We start from the raw sequence: 15,246 nt of genomic DNA, 5'->3' as shown, positions 1-15,246 counted from the left end.
GTCTTGAGAAAAGACAGGGGTGGAGGGGACCTGATAGTCTTCAAATATGCTAAGGGCTGTTATAAAGAGGACAGTGATCAACTGGTCTCCATGTCCACTGACAGTAGGACAAGGAGTAATGGGTTTAATCCGCAGCAAGTCACATTTGATTTAGATATTAGGAAAAACTTTCTAACTATAAGGATAGTAAAGCACTGGAATGGGCTTCCAAGGGAGGTTGCTGAATCCCTGTTATTAGAGGTTGTTAATAAGAGGTTAGATAAACACCGACCAAGTATGTTCTAGGTTTACTTGGTCCTGGCTCCAGCGCTACATTTCTATTATTCTTTGATTCATGGGATGTAAAGTTAAGCACATGTATAGTAAGTTTTTACAGGCTGATCTGGGCCTTAGTGTTTACATCAAAAGGGTCATAATAAGGGGAGGCAGTATAATGGATAGAGCACTGGACTGGGACTCAGAAGAGCTGGGGTCTGGTTCTAGCTCTGCCACTAGCCTGGTGGGTGACCCTGGGCAAATCACTTAAACTCACTGTGCATTAGTTTCCCCACCTGTAAAATGAGGCATTGATACTGACCTCCGTAAAGCATGAATTGAGATGTTGCAAGTGTGTGTTTTCAACAACAAACCAGCAGAGTTCAGGTCTAATCTTTCCAGAAAAGTCCTAGCACATTTGAAAAAAAAAATATCATATACATCTGTGCCTTTCATCCCAAAGCACTTTGCAAGCTACATACATACAAGAACCACTTCACTCACCATTGAAATACAGCCCCCTCTGGGTCAACTCAATACAAACCCTCTAAAAGCCAATTTCCTCAGGGCAAGGACTGTCCCCTTGTCAGTGTTTAACAAATAGTCACTCCTTGTTGCTTTTTGAGTGAATAATGGCTCTGTTGGCTCTTGAATTAAGGAAATTTAATGTTCAACAAAAGGTGATGGCTTGACATCCCTCCGGGCCAAACTCTATTTATCACCAGTACAGAGAAATCCTGAGCACACAGAAAGTTTCTTTGACCTAATGTGACACCTTAGGGCTTGCCTATACCCAAAAGTTGTATTGCTTTAACGCCTTAGTGTGAATGCAACAACAGGATAGCTTATTCCTGTATGGGAAGGGGAATAAAACTATACCAGTGGTATACTACGTATACACTAGTATGCTATGTCCACACTAGTTTATCTGTATCTATAAAAGAAGAAGTCACTCCCCTAACTGAAATAGCTACAGCATATAAATACTACGTGTAGACTAGGTGCATATCTACACCCAGTGGTTCTCAACCAAGGGTACATGTACCCCTGTGGGTACGCAGAGGTCTTCCAGGGAATACATCAACCCATCTAGATATTTGCCTAGTTTTACAACAGGCTACATAAAAAGCACGAGCGAAGGCAGTACAAACTAAAATTTCATACAGACAATGAGTTATTTATACTGCTCTATACACTGAAATGTAAGTGCAATATTTATATTCCAATTTATAATATGGTAAAAATGAGAAAGTGAGCAATATTTCAGTAATAGTATGCTGACACACTTGTATTTTTAGGTCTGATTTTGTAAGCAAGTCGTTTTTAAGCGAGGTGAAACTTGGGGGTGTACAAGACAAATCAGACTCCTGAAAGGCGGACAGTTGCCTGGAAAGGTTGAGAGCCACTGGTCTACACCGCACCTGCTACAGCAAGACAGCTGCAATGCTGTAGCAAAGATGCTTCCTCCATCAATGTAGTTAATCCACATCTCCAAGAGTTGGTAGCTAGGTTCATAGGCACTGACTCCGTGGGCGCTCCGGGGATGGAGCACCCACAGGGAAAAAATGGTAGAGGCTTAGCACCCACTAGCAGCCCCGCAGGTCAGCACCTGCCCCTACTGCCTCCTGCCCACTGGTGGGCCCTGCCAATCAGTGCCTACCTCTCCCTCCCCGTGCCTTCTGCCCGCCACGAACAGCTGTTTCACGGTGTGAAGGAGGCTGTGGGGGGAGGGAGAGGAGTGAGGACGCAGCACTCTCAGGGAAGGGGTACTTACAGATGGTACTTACAGAGGCAGGGTGTGGGGCTTTGGGGGAACAAGTGGAGTGGGATTGGGGCAGAGCCAGGGGTCGAGCACCTCCCGGCACTTGGAAAAATTGGCACCTATAGCTTGGTTGACAGAATAATCTTTCCCTCAACCTAGCCACGTCTACACCAGGAATTAGGTCAACCTACTTATGGGGCACAGTATGTGACATTTTTCACAGTTCTGGGTGACGTAGCTAGATCGATCCAATTTTTAATTCAATCTCCGGTTTCTGCGGAGACGGCCAACCAAGGAACCAAGGCGTCAGCTATGCAAGTATTCTTTTGTGCAGTGGACATACCTATATATTAGGAACCAGACTGAGATCTTCGTTTTACTTCACACTGAGCAACATTGAAATTGGAGATCAAATATTTAATGCCCTGAATGCTCTTATGAATCCCTCTGAGTCATCACATTTTAATATATATCTATGCCCTGAAAGAGTTGATCCAAGCTAGTAAGCAGTTATGCATTTTAAAAGATCAGCAAAGAGAGAGACAGGATTAAACACATTTTTCTAAGATGTCTAAAATAATCACACTTGTATTGTCTTCAGTGGCAAGTCTTTTTAAACTGAAGAGGAAGACTGGCAAGATTTCTCTTGTAGCATTCATCCCTTTTCTCCAGATACTGCCAGACAATCCCTGCCTGAGATGGACTTTTGTCTCTGGCTTTTAGAGAAAGTCAAGAGCAGGAAGTTATTTTTGTCTGCAGAATGCACCTGATCGTATCAAAGGGCTGGTGGCGTTTCTAAAAAACATTACCTTTACGAGGTCACTTGCACACACCCACAGTCCTCCTGTGAATAAGGGCTTTCTCCTACTCCTGCAAATATATTTGGATCAAATATAAAAATACATTTGCCAAAGCCAAACAAGATAACTGCATTAGTCACTGGCATTTATTAAAGGAAGCAAACCAGGGCATGGTCAGGCAGGCATGACTGCCAGCTGTCCCCAAGCTTACCCAGGGGGAAGAATGTTTGTACTCTGACTGGTTAAGCCATATATTAGCAGCTAAAAGACTGATGAAAAGATAGTTAGAGCAACCCCTGAATGGCAAGAGTGAAGCTTCTGGGCTCCAAACCATGGCACTGAAATGATCCAATGAAAGAAGACAAACATTATGCATTAAAGGATTAGCCGTGGCCATATCTTGTCCTGGATCCACCTACCATCCAGTGCAGCCAAAGTGGTGTAAACACAGGAGTTCTGATCCCCAAAACTCCATACTAAACCCAGCTCTTACACTGGCTCCCCTCTGCATCCTCCCCACTTTCCCCGTACCCAAGTGAAGTGTCATCATCTGATGGTCGGAGCATAGGGCTGGGAGTCAGGATTATCCTCCCTGCTCTGCTGGTGGCAGCATTGCCATCCCCAAATGTTCTAAAACCATGAGTTGGGTTCACCAAATATCGTGAGATTGGCTTTAAAATAATGAGATTATGTAAAAATCATAGATTTGGGGTTCTTTTTATTTGCCTTCCGAGCCTTTTAACCTGGCTCTTTGTGCGCAAGTCATCAAATAACTCTGTGGCATCTGATGAAGTGAGCTGTAGCTCATGAAAGCTTATGCTCAAATAAATTTGTGAGTCTCTAAGGTGCCACAAGTACTCCTTTGATTTTTGCGGATACAGACTAACACGGCTGTTACTCTGAAATCTGTGGCTCAGTGCATCATGGCTTGAGATAGAGCTCTGTAGTCTACAGGCAAAGTTACTGCATAAAGGCAGGTGGCCGCTGCAGGACTCTATGGGGGTGGTATTCACACAAGGAGAAAAGATGTATTTTTACCACCAGCTAACTAAGGTAGGGCCTATGAGCTGAATTTAGCTCTTGGGCTACCTACCTACACTTTGACCGTGCATGGAGTGTAGTAACGCCATGGTAAGGAACATCGCAGCAAACGCCCTCCATGATGCAACAAAGAAGCGGATCGGCAGAGTCTCCTCCAACCAAGACACCACCAGCTTCCTGAGCGGTTCCCTGGATGGCGAATTCGGACGGGATGGTGGCAACATCGCTTCACTGTGGTCCCGTGCTCACAGTGCCACGCGTCGCCTGGGGAAGCGCATCGGCTGCCGCTGGGAGTGGTGTGAGGAGCGCCAGGAGCTGGGAGTCCTGGGGCCGCAGATCAGGCCCAACGACAACACCATCGTCACCCTGAGCACCAGGGGGCATGCTGGAGAGGACCCTGAAGGCGGCCATCCACTCGCTGTACATGGAAACCCTGAAGCATAAACTGGACCAGGGTAAAGCCTTCGAACTTACCAGCAAATGGGACGCCAGCAAGCACTTCCTCGCCGGGGGCGGCTTCACCCGTTTCGCCGACTGGCGGTTCATCCACCGTGCCCGGCTCAACTGCGTCCCGCTCAACGGAGCCGTCCGCCACGGAAACCGAGACAAGCGTTGCAGGAAGTGTAGCTACTCCAACGAGAAGCTGCCCCACGTCCTGTGCAGCTGCAAGCCCCACTCCAGAGCCTGGCAGCTGCGCCACAATGCCATCCAGAACCTCCTGGTGAAAGCCATCGCACCGCGCCTGGGGGAGGTCGCCGTGAACTGCGCCATCCCCGGTACTGACAGCCAGTTGCGACCTGACGTGGTAGTCACTGACGAGGCCCAGAAAAAGGATCATCCTCGTCGACATCACGGTTGCCTTCGAGAACAGGACCCCGGCCTTCCGAGAAGCCTGAGCTCGGAAGCTGGATAAATACGCCCCTCTGGCCGACACCCTGAGAGCGAAGGGCTACGAGGTGCAGATGGATGTCCTGATCGTCGGAGCCCTGGGCACTTGGGACCCCTGCAACGAGTGCGTGCTGTAGACCTGCGGGATCGGTTGACACTATGCACGGCTCATACGGTGCCTCATGGTCTCGGACGCCATCCGATGGTCCAGGGACATCTACATCGAACACATCACCAGGCACCGACAGTACCAGGAGGTGTGAGCCGGTATGACATCGTGCATCAACTATGGGAAAGGAACTGAGAGACTTTTTCCATTGGACCATATGAACTAGAACCATAAACTCACTGAACATTAAATCCCACCAAATGAGAGTAGATCCATATTCATCATCGTATCCACTCATTATACTCCACACCTGAACATAGCCATTATATGGACAATATACCCCCATAACTCAATGTCTGTACTTTGACCCGTTAAACTTTTACCCCCAATCGGGGAGATTGCAGATTATGTATTCCTTACGCCACCCGCTCCTAAACCGAATTTCGCACCCCTTGATAATCTGTACTTTATTCCCTGATAACCAGAAACTTCTATGCCTAAACTCTGTACCGTTTTCTTTTTACTTCAACATTATCTTAATAAAATTATTAAATCTGATAAAATAATTTAAGATATTTTAAATTTACTTCCTATCACTGAGTAACCCCCTGCTAAATATTCCTCCTCCTCCTCCACTGACAGCTCTTCAGGAGTAATTTGCTCTTAGCATAGAACATTAAACTTACTTTTTAGCTCTCACAAAGCAGCCTGGGAAACTTCAAAGCTGGGTGATACTGAATCACTATAGACTTGTCCAGTAGGGGCATGGACTGCTAAGTGATGCAGTGAAAGAGGCTACTTAATGCAGAGTTTCTCCCCAGTCCAAACTATCTGAACAATTCATGTGCTAATTGCATTCATTCAGCCAGAGTCCTTTGGCAAAGAGCACACCCATGCCCCTAACAATGGCATCTTGACTCGCCCAGTTAGAACAATCATCTCTTCAAAGGCTTGGCAGCAGGTTAACCTGTCTCAGGCCGGGTGAGGTTTAAGCTCGGAAGGGAGACCTTCCAAGGAAAATTCAGGTACCTACAATGCTCTGCTAGCTGACAATAGGTAGCCATGACTCTCTGTCCTAATACTTGTTACCTCATCCTCCACATGCTTATTTCACCCACCCATTGTGTTCTTTTGTAACCCATCTAGAGAGATTGGGTTTTTATATGACACTGGATTCCTGTAGTTTGAGCTCTCAGGGGAGCCTCTGTGACGCTCCTCAATGCTATTTCCCCCCATTTTAGAGATGGGGAATGGAGGTGGCAGAGAGAAACTTTGCCCAAGGTCACCCAGGAAGCCTGTGGCAGAACAGGGGATTGAACCGAGGCCCAACCTTCCTCTCAGAACTTGACTTGTAAACTCGTTGCGTCGGGGATAATATGTGCTTGCACAGTGCCTACCACAACGGTGTAGTGATCCCTGACTGGTTTCAGAGCAGCAGCCGTGTTAGTCTGTATTCGCAAAAAGAAAAGGAGGACTTGTGGCACCTTAGAGAGCTGTAGCTCACGAAAGCTTATGCTCAAATAAGTTTGTTAGTCTCTAAGGTGCCACAAGTCCTCCTTTTCTTGATCCCTGACTGGAGTCCTTAAGCACATGATCATGCAGAGCATACAGGAAGCAGAGCTGGTGCTCCTCTGTCCAATTCAGTACAGAATAAATTGCCTTAGCAGCATATTTAGGAGCCCTGTGCACTGGATCTAGGAATTTGTGGCCAGTGAGGAGCCCACAGTCCTTGTCACAAGCACAGGGTGTTAGCCCCAGTGTCCTGACAAAATTCCAATCTGGCCCTTACATTTGGCTCCCCGAGTTTTCCTGCAGTTTCTATCTGACACCAAATTCGTATTAACTTCCTATCTGAAACTACAAATCTAGTGTTTCTGTGCTGCCACATAGCAGCGGTGGAGAAAGCAATTTTTTTTTTAAATATAGGCCCAGATCCTGCAATTGGATCCCTGCAGTTGGACCACCTCAGGGAGCCCCTGGGCTCTTAAAGGGTCTGTTCGCCTGGATACATTTGCAGGATTGGGGCCACAGTTTGTATACGTGTTTAAATCTATAAAGTGCCGTAGGATCCCCTGGGTGTTATAGATGTAGCTAAAAGAGTGCAGAAAAGTGCACGCTCACTTGCCTCATTCACTCTAGAGTTACCTACATAAAACATACACACAACAGCTACACAAGTGCACCATGCTCTGGGTAGAACAGCAGAAAGGTTGCCACACCCAGGCATTCTGTTTGCATAGGAGCCCTTCATCATCAACCTGCAGATTATATTGACAAAGCCCTTGCTGGTACTGGAAGAGACTCAGCTTCCCTTCCTTCTTGTACATGTGTTCTTATAAATGCAGAAGTCAACACACCCAGATTTAGAAAAAGAACAGCTAGTTCATTAAAAATATGATTTGGTCTGTATGCCAGCAAGCCCTAGATTATTCATTATTAGACTAGGAGAAGCAGTGTGATGATTGCACTGGACTGGGGCTTAACAGACCCGGGTTCTGTTTCCAACTCTGCTCTTAACCTGCTGGATGACCATGGGCAAATCCCTGTAGCTCACGAAAGCTCATGCTCAAATAAATTGGTTAGTCTCTAAGGTGCCACAAGTCCTCCTTTTCTTTTTCCTTCACCTCTCTGTGGCTCAGTTTCCCCATCTGTAAAAATGGTACTTACAATAGAACCTCAGAGTTACGAACACATCAGGAATGGAGGTTGTCTGGAACTCTGAAACTTTCAGAGCTCTGAAGAAAACTTTATGGTTGTTTTCAAAAGTTTACAACTGAACATTGACTTAATACAGCTTTGAAACTTTACTATGCAGAAGAAAAACACTGCCTTCCCTTTTGTTTTAGAAGTTTATTTTTAACGCAGTACTGGACTTGCTTTTGGGCAGTGCGGTCTCTGCTGCTGCCTGATTGCGTACTGCCAGTTCCAAAAGAGGTGTGTGGCTGACTGGTCAGTTCGTAACCCTGGGGTTCTACTGTACCTCCTTTGCAAAGCGGTTTGAGATCTACTGATGAAAAGCATGTTATAAGAACTAGGTGTTGTTATTACCTATCACTGAGATATGACCCAAAACGAGCTATTTTAAGGGGGCTTTTCTTTAGATCTGGGCAGTGCTATAGATCCCATTCTTCCACCCAGCTCCCTCAACTAATGAAACAATCTTGTGATCTATATAGCGCCTGTAATTGGGAAGGAGCCCAATTTGTTATAAAAACTTGTCTAGGGTGCAACACAGCAGATGTTAACAGTAACCCGCAAAAAAAAAATAAAATAAAATAAAAGAAGGAGTTGTGCACTCTTGCTTCTTCATGATGGAGAAAGGAGGCTTGAGAGGATTTTATGAAAACGAAAAGAGATCTGCTTGTTTGTTGCCTCAGAAATTCAGGTTTGAGCTACCCTCGATGACTCTGTAGTAGTGAGGCTCAGATCTCAGTCATAGGTAGTTCATGAACCTGCCCTTTGGGGAGGCTAGCCCCCCCAGCCCCGCCACTTCCGCCCCCCTCGACTGCCAGAGCCCTGAGGCTCCCCCACCCCACCCCACAGCAGCCAGAGGAGCCCCAGCCAAACTGCCCCAAGGATCAGCCCGCCCGACCCAGCCATCCTGAGCCCCAGGCCAGTCCGACCCAGACATCGTTTCTCATACCAATACCAAAATGACTGCCCAAGTATTATTTTATCAACTACAATTGGTTAATAACATAGTAAAAGCATCCTGATTGGTTAATAACTTGGACTGGTTAATAATTAAATCACAGTGTTTTAATATATGCTGCATAGAGCCGCAGGAGACACCTCAAACAGCCTCTTGCTGCTCGGGAGCCTGAGCATCACTGTTCTGTGGTGACCAGAGAACTAGTGAAATTATGAGGTCACAAGAAAGGGAAAGTTGAACACTTGAGAGAACAAACCAAAAAAACCCACCCTCTCTCAACACCTGTTAACTCCTAATGAACGCCTGGGAGAGAGAATGTCTTTGTTAAAAGTTCATTTCTCTTATTATTAATTGTATTATTGTAGCCGCTAGGAGCTCCAGTCAGAGACCAATGATCCCATTTGGCTAAGTACTGCACAAACACAGGACATCCCCACCTCAGCCCTTCCTTTAAGGTGTGGGACATCACACAACCCCTAAGAACTTCTCTGAACAGACTCCACATTCTTGGTATCTCTAAAGCAAAAATCAAGGCGCAATAATTAAAAAAAAAAATTGTTTAAGTCTTTTGCAGGTCCCCTTTAACCTCTTTTAGGTTTATAAATTATCACGGAACCATAGAAATAAATAGGTGGAAGGGACCTCATGTAACTTTATGGTTACAGGACTATAAATAACCGATAACAACAGGTTTCAGAGTAACAGCCGTGTTAGTCTGTATTCGCAAAAAGAAAAGGAGTACTTGTGGCACCTTAGAGACTAACCAATTTATTTGAGCATAAGCTTTCGTGAGCTACAGCTCACTTCATCGGATGCATACTGTGGAAACTCCAGAAGACATTATATACACAGAGACCATGAAACAATACCTCCTCCCACTCCACTCTACTGCTAGTAATAGCTTATCTAAAGTGATTACTCTCCTTACAATGACAGGTTTCAGAGTAACAGCCGTGTTAGTCTGTATTGGCAAAAAGAAAAGGAGTACTTGTAGCACCTTAGAGACAAACCAATTTATTTGAGCATAAGCTTTCGCGTGTCAGATTATTATGGGCCAAGTGAAGCCACACATGGCTCGGTGGCATTTCTCGGTTTGGATGTAACGCAATAACTTTTGAAGGCCATGTCTGATCAATTCCAGCATTTTAAGAAACGTTCTAGGCATCAGTGGGCAGATCTCAATTGATTGGGGGAGGGGGGTGGGGAGTCATCAGAAAACCAGAAGGAGGCAATGCCTTCACTCCCAGACAGAAAGAAAACAAACAAGAACGTTTGGGGGGGGGGGGTCAAGAAGCCCCTGAAATAGAGGAGGTTGGGGGAGTGGCACACGGGGACTGGCAGAATGCAAAGAGTCCCTGGGTGAACTCAGCCTACAGAAGCATCAAAAGCACGTCACTTTCTAGTTATGTCTATTGCAGTGGCATCTCACATCTAAAAAGATCCCAGCAGGAGGCAGGGAGGCCAGGCTGTAGCTTTTATATTGTTGCCCAGCATAGAAAGAATGGAAGAAGAAGAGTTGCGTGGGGGCAGGAGGGGTAAGATGCCATGGGTCTATTGAATTTCAGCTGTCCAGTAGGTCTGCTGTGAGGCGAGACCCCTTCTGGAGGTATAGCCCCTAGAGAAGAACACATTAAAAGCAGATAGAAAGACCCATTCAGATATAAATAAAAGTTAAGATTTTCTCATGGGCATTTTTAGTAAATGTCACATGCAATAAACAAAAATTCACAGATGCCCGTGACCTGTCCTTGACTTTTACTAATACCCCCTATTAGGGGAGGACTAACATTCAGAGCCCCGCCAGGGGTGGACCACCAGCCATTGCTCCAGCCCCGCCACTGCTCCTGCTCCAGCCCCAGGGACTGCTGGACAATTAAATCACAGAGGTCCATTGCAGTCATGGAATCCACGACCTCGGTGACCGACCCGGATCCTTAGCTATAGATACTGTGAAGACAGCCGGGTAACTGGCCATGACTTGAGCAGGAGCTGAGGCAGGGCCAGGCTATGCTGCAGCAAAAGTAGTCTGTCAGAGGGAGAAGAGAGCATCCCCAAGAAGTTAGCCGCCTTGAGCAGACCGGAGCAGCTTGCTATGTGCATTAGGTGCCTATATGTCTGCATTGGGGTCGCCTGGTTAGACCCTTGCTTGTGGATTGTCTGGGCCATTAAGACTTGAGAGTAATTTGACATAATTGCCTATCAGGCTCAGAGCACTCATCACAGATATTTACCCCGATTTCAGATCTATGTCCCCAAATAGTGAGGCTTACTGACCTCCCATCTGAGGTGCACCAGAGCCTTCGCGTCAGCTGGCAGCACAGTGGAAGGAGGAGTTTCCAGACAACGGCTCTGTGCAAATGCTTGTAGAAATGTAGCAGGCTGCATGGAACGTGGATTTTAAATACCAAGCTGGTGGATATAAACGGATAGGTGACTTCTGGTGCAGAAGGAGGGCGTAGGTGGAAGGACAGGACAATATGGCCTCAGGGCAATTGTGGGAAGGCAAGGAGGCCTATCAGAACTCAATTGCTTTAGCCTGCATGCTCACTGCAAAGTGGGTGGTTTGTTTCCCACTTGAGTTAAAGCCAAGTCTGGACTCTAACCCACCCACCCTCCAGCTGGGCCAGCTAACCTGGGTTTAAAGCACCTTTGAACCTGGATAAAAGGTTTTACTGCATGACCAGGTGATCCTAAGCACCCCTGTATTCACACTCTACATTCTATTGTAATAATCTTGGTACAAACTATGCATTATGAGGTATCATTTAAAAAATAACTCACTGATCATTAATATTCTTGCATGACATACATACGCGGTAGGTATGAAGAGTTACGGATATATGCTGGAGTTCTAGGGTTGCCAACCCTCCAGGATTGTCCTGGAGTCTCCAGGAATTAAACATTAGGGCTGTCAATTAACCACAGTTAATTCACATGATCAACTAAAAAAAAAAATCAATCGCAATTAATTGCACTGTTAATAGAATATCAATTGAAATTTATTAAATATTTTTGGATGTTTTCTACATTTTCAAATATATCTATTTCAGTTACAACACAGAACACAACTGTACAGTGCTCACTTTATATTAATTCTATTACAAATATTTGCACTGTAAAAATGATAAACAAAAGACAGTATTTTTCAATTCATCTCATACAAATACTGTAGTGCAATCTCTTTATCATGAAAGTTGCACCTTACGAATTCAGGGTTTTGTTACATAACTGCACTCAAAAAACAAAACAAAGTCCACTCAGTCCTACTTCTTGTTCAGCCAATCGCTAAGAGAAACAAGTTTGTTTACATTTATGAGAGATAACGCTGCCCACTTCTTAATTACAGTGTTACCTGAAAGCAAGAACAGGCGTTCACATGGCTCTATTGTAGATGGCGTTGCAAGATATTTACATGCCAGATGTGCTAAAGATTCATATGCCTCTTCATTCTTCAGTCATTGTTCCAGAAGACCTGCTTCCATGCCGATGATGTTCGTTAAAAAAAATGCGTTAATTAAATTTGTGACTGAACTTCTTCGGGGAGAATTGTATGTCTCCTATTCTGTTTTACCCACATTCTGCCATATATTTCATGTTCTAGCAGTCTTGGATGATGACCCAGCACATGTTCGTTTTAAGAACACTTTCACTGCAAATTTGACAAAATGCAAAGAAGATACCAATGTGAAATTTCTAAAGATAGCTACAGCACTCAACCCAAGATTTAAGAATCTGAAGTGCCTTCCAAAATCTGAGAGGGACGAGGTGTCAAGAATGCTTTCAGAAGTCTTAAAAGAGCAACACTCTGATGCAGAAACTACAGAACCCAAACCACCAAAAAAGATAATCAACCTTCTGCTGGTGGCATCTGACTCAGATGATGAAAATGAACATGCATTGGTCCGCACTGCTTTGGATTGTTATCGAGCAGAACCCGTCATCAGCATGGATGCATGTCCTCTGGAATGGTGGTTGAAGCATCAAGGGACAAATGAATCTTTAGCACATCTGGCATGCAAATATCTTGCGACACTGGCTATAACAGTGCTATGCAAACGCCTGCTCTCACTTTCAGGTGACATTGTAATTAAGAAGTGGCCAGCATTATCTCCCGTAAACATAAAATTTGTTTCTCTTCACAATTGGCTGAACAAGGAGTAGGACCGAGTGGCCTTGTAGGCTCTAAAGTTTTAGATTTTAATTTTTGAATGCAGGGTTTTTTGTACATAATTCTACATTTTTAAGTTCAACTTTCATGATAAAGAGATTGCATTACAGTACTTGTATTAGGTGAATTGAAAAATACTATTTTTTTACAGTGCAAATACTGTAATAATAATTAAATATAAAGTGAACACGGTACACTTTGTATTGTGTTGTAACAAATCAATATATTTGAAAATGTAGAAAACATTTAAAAATATTTAAATAAATAGTATTCCATTATTGTTTAACAGTGCAATTAATCACATGATTAATTTTTTTAATCGCTTGACAGCCCTATTAAAATTAATCTTTAATTAAAGATGGTCATGTGATGGAATCTCCAGGAATACATCCAACCAAAATTGGCAACTCTAGATGACTAAAAGGTGTTAACACCAGGCATGTCAGGGGGAGTTCGTAAATGGGTCTGCCTTAGACAAAGGAACGTGTATTTGAGTCTCTGACCAACCTGATCTTCAGACAAAGGTGGTCCATTTTTACATATTAAGTAAACAAAGCTATTAAGCTGACAAGTGGGGGAAGAAAGAGCATGAAGCTTCCTTCACCACCATGCTCCATGTCACCTTCCTCACAGTGTGAATAAACTTTAATTTGAGGGTGACCCTCAGAAAAATCCACTTCCAAGGTTTACTGGTCTAGAAAAAAAGAGGCTGAACCCCAAGTGATAAGCATTTGAATCAGCTCATTGTATACAATATTACTGTATTATAAAAGTACACAGTGTGAAGTCTTTTTTGAAAGCTAATGACACACTAGTGATTAATATCATTGCAAAATGTCTGTATTAATACTATATGAGGAAGTATGAATATTTAAAGATATTATTTTTAAAGTCTGTGGCCAAAGAGGGAGAAACAGGTTTCCGCCCAGACAGTAGGGAAAGCAGCTATTTATCTGTCTCCAGTGAAATTAAGTAAGATGTGACCAGAAGCAATGGAAGCTCCATTTACATACAAGTCAGCAGGGGGATGGGAAGACCACCGGAAGGAAAACATGAGGTAATCCTGCCTCTTGAAACACGTTCATTGAACTTTGGAAGATATAAGCAAGGAGAGAAGCCATCTTTGGCATCCATCACTAGATAGACTCACAGGAACAGAGCTTTTGCAAGCTGAGAAAGATGGGTCCTTCAACCAAGGGGGTGGGTTGAAGTCTTAAGAAACTTGATTATAAGTGAGAAACTGTCTTGAACAAAGCCTGTACCTTCCTTGATTAAATTTTAGACTTTTAGATGCACGCTTTCACTTTGATTTGCTTGTAACCCTTTCTAACTTAATTTCTTTTACTTGGCATCACTTGGCAGTTAATAAACTGGTTTTATTTTCACTATAAACCAGCTCAGTGCTGTGTTTAAATGGAAGGGTGTATTTACCCCAGTTAAGTTAATAAGCTGTGATGTGACTGGTGTCTTTTGAGGCACAAAGAAACCTTATTGTTTCTCTGGACTGGGTTACCTAGGGAGATGATGGAATCTCCATCCTTAGAGGTTTTTAAGGCCCGGCTTGATAAAGCCCTGACTGGGATGATTTAGTTGGTGTTGGTCATGCTTTGAGCAGGGGATTGGACTAGATGACCTCCTGAGGTCTCTTCTATCCCTAATATTCTATGAACTGTCCAGGAGAGGGCTGGCATTGCAGAGCACACGGTTTGGGGACAATTTGAGTGTATGTGTGTTAAGGTCACTGGAAGCCACTGCAGGGCTGTAGACAGGCTGTCGGGAGTCAGGATTGCTGAACCAGGGCTGTCTAGCACACTGACGCTTCAGGGTGTGACTACATGCTTGTGGGCTGGTTGTGAGCATCTCAGCTAAAGCAACACCACATTGTAAAGGTGTGCAGAATTGCAGGGCAAGTGGTAACCGCCCCTCACTCAGCTGGATTTCACATTGAACCCAGTCTTAGGACAGTAGGATGGCTAGGACAAAAACTCAGGTGAGAGTCTGGGAAAAACTCTGCTTTGAAGACAGATGACGTAACTGGTCTTGGGCCTTCATCCTGTAGCGAGCAGCACTGTGAGTACACCAGGATGGCAACCAAAAAAGCAATGATTGAAAGATGTCCAATTTCCTACTCTAGAAAGGGTCTCAGGGAAGAAGTAGGGAGCTAGGATCTGCGCCCACTGGTAAAGAGACACTAGCAATAGGGAAGGGATGGGATTTGGGGAATTAGAGGAGCAAATAGGGAGGGGATCAGGCCGAGCAGGCATGTAGACCAAAAGAGGTGATGGATTAGTAGCTGTGCTGGTCAGGCCACAGCAGCCAGAAGCTGTGTGCAATTGGCAGGGAAGGTGAATGGAGAGAGGGGAGGTAGGTGGTATAGAAGCTGGCTCTAAGACATCTGAAACACTTTGCTCTTCCTCCAGTTCCTGAAGTGGCTTGGAGGAACAAGAGGGTTAAAGATGTTGTAGGGTTAATTTAAAGGACAGACTCAAAGGGAAAAAAAAAACAACCTTCCCAGGATGGGAACAAAGACCCAGAAACCTGGATTGGTTGGAACCCAGGAGCTTCCTGCAG

Source organism: Eretmochelys imbricata, chromosome 25 (assembly GCF_965152235.1).
Source record: "Eretmochelys imbricata isolate rEreImb1 chromosome 25, rEreImb1.hap1, whole genome shotgun sequence".
Classification (NCBI taxonomy): Eukaryota; Metazoa; Chordata; order Testudines; family Cheloniidae; genus Eretmochelys; species Eretmochelys imbricata.
The sequence above is the reverse complement of the archived record's forward strand: the minus strand, read 5'-3'. Positions refer to the sequence as shown.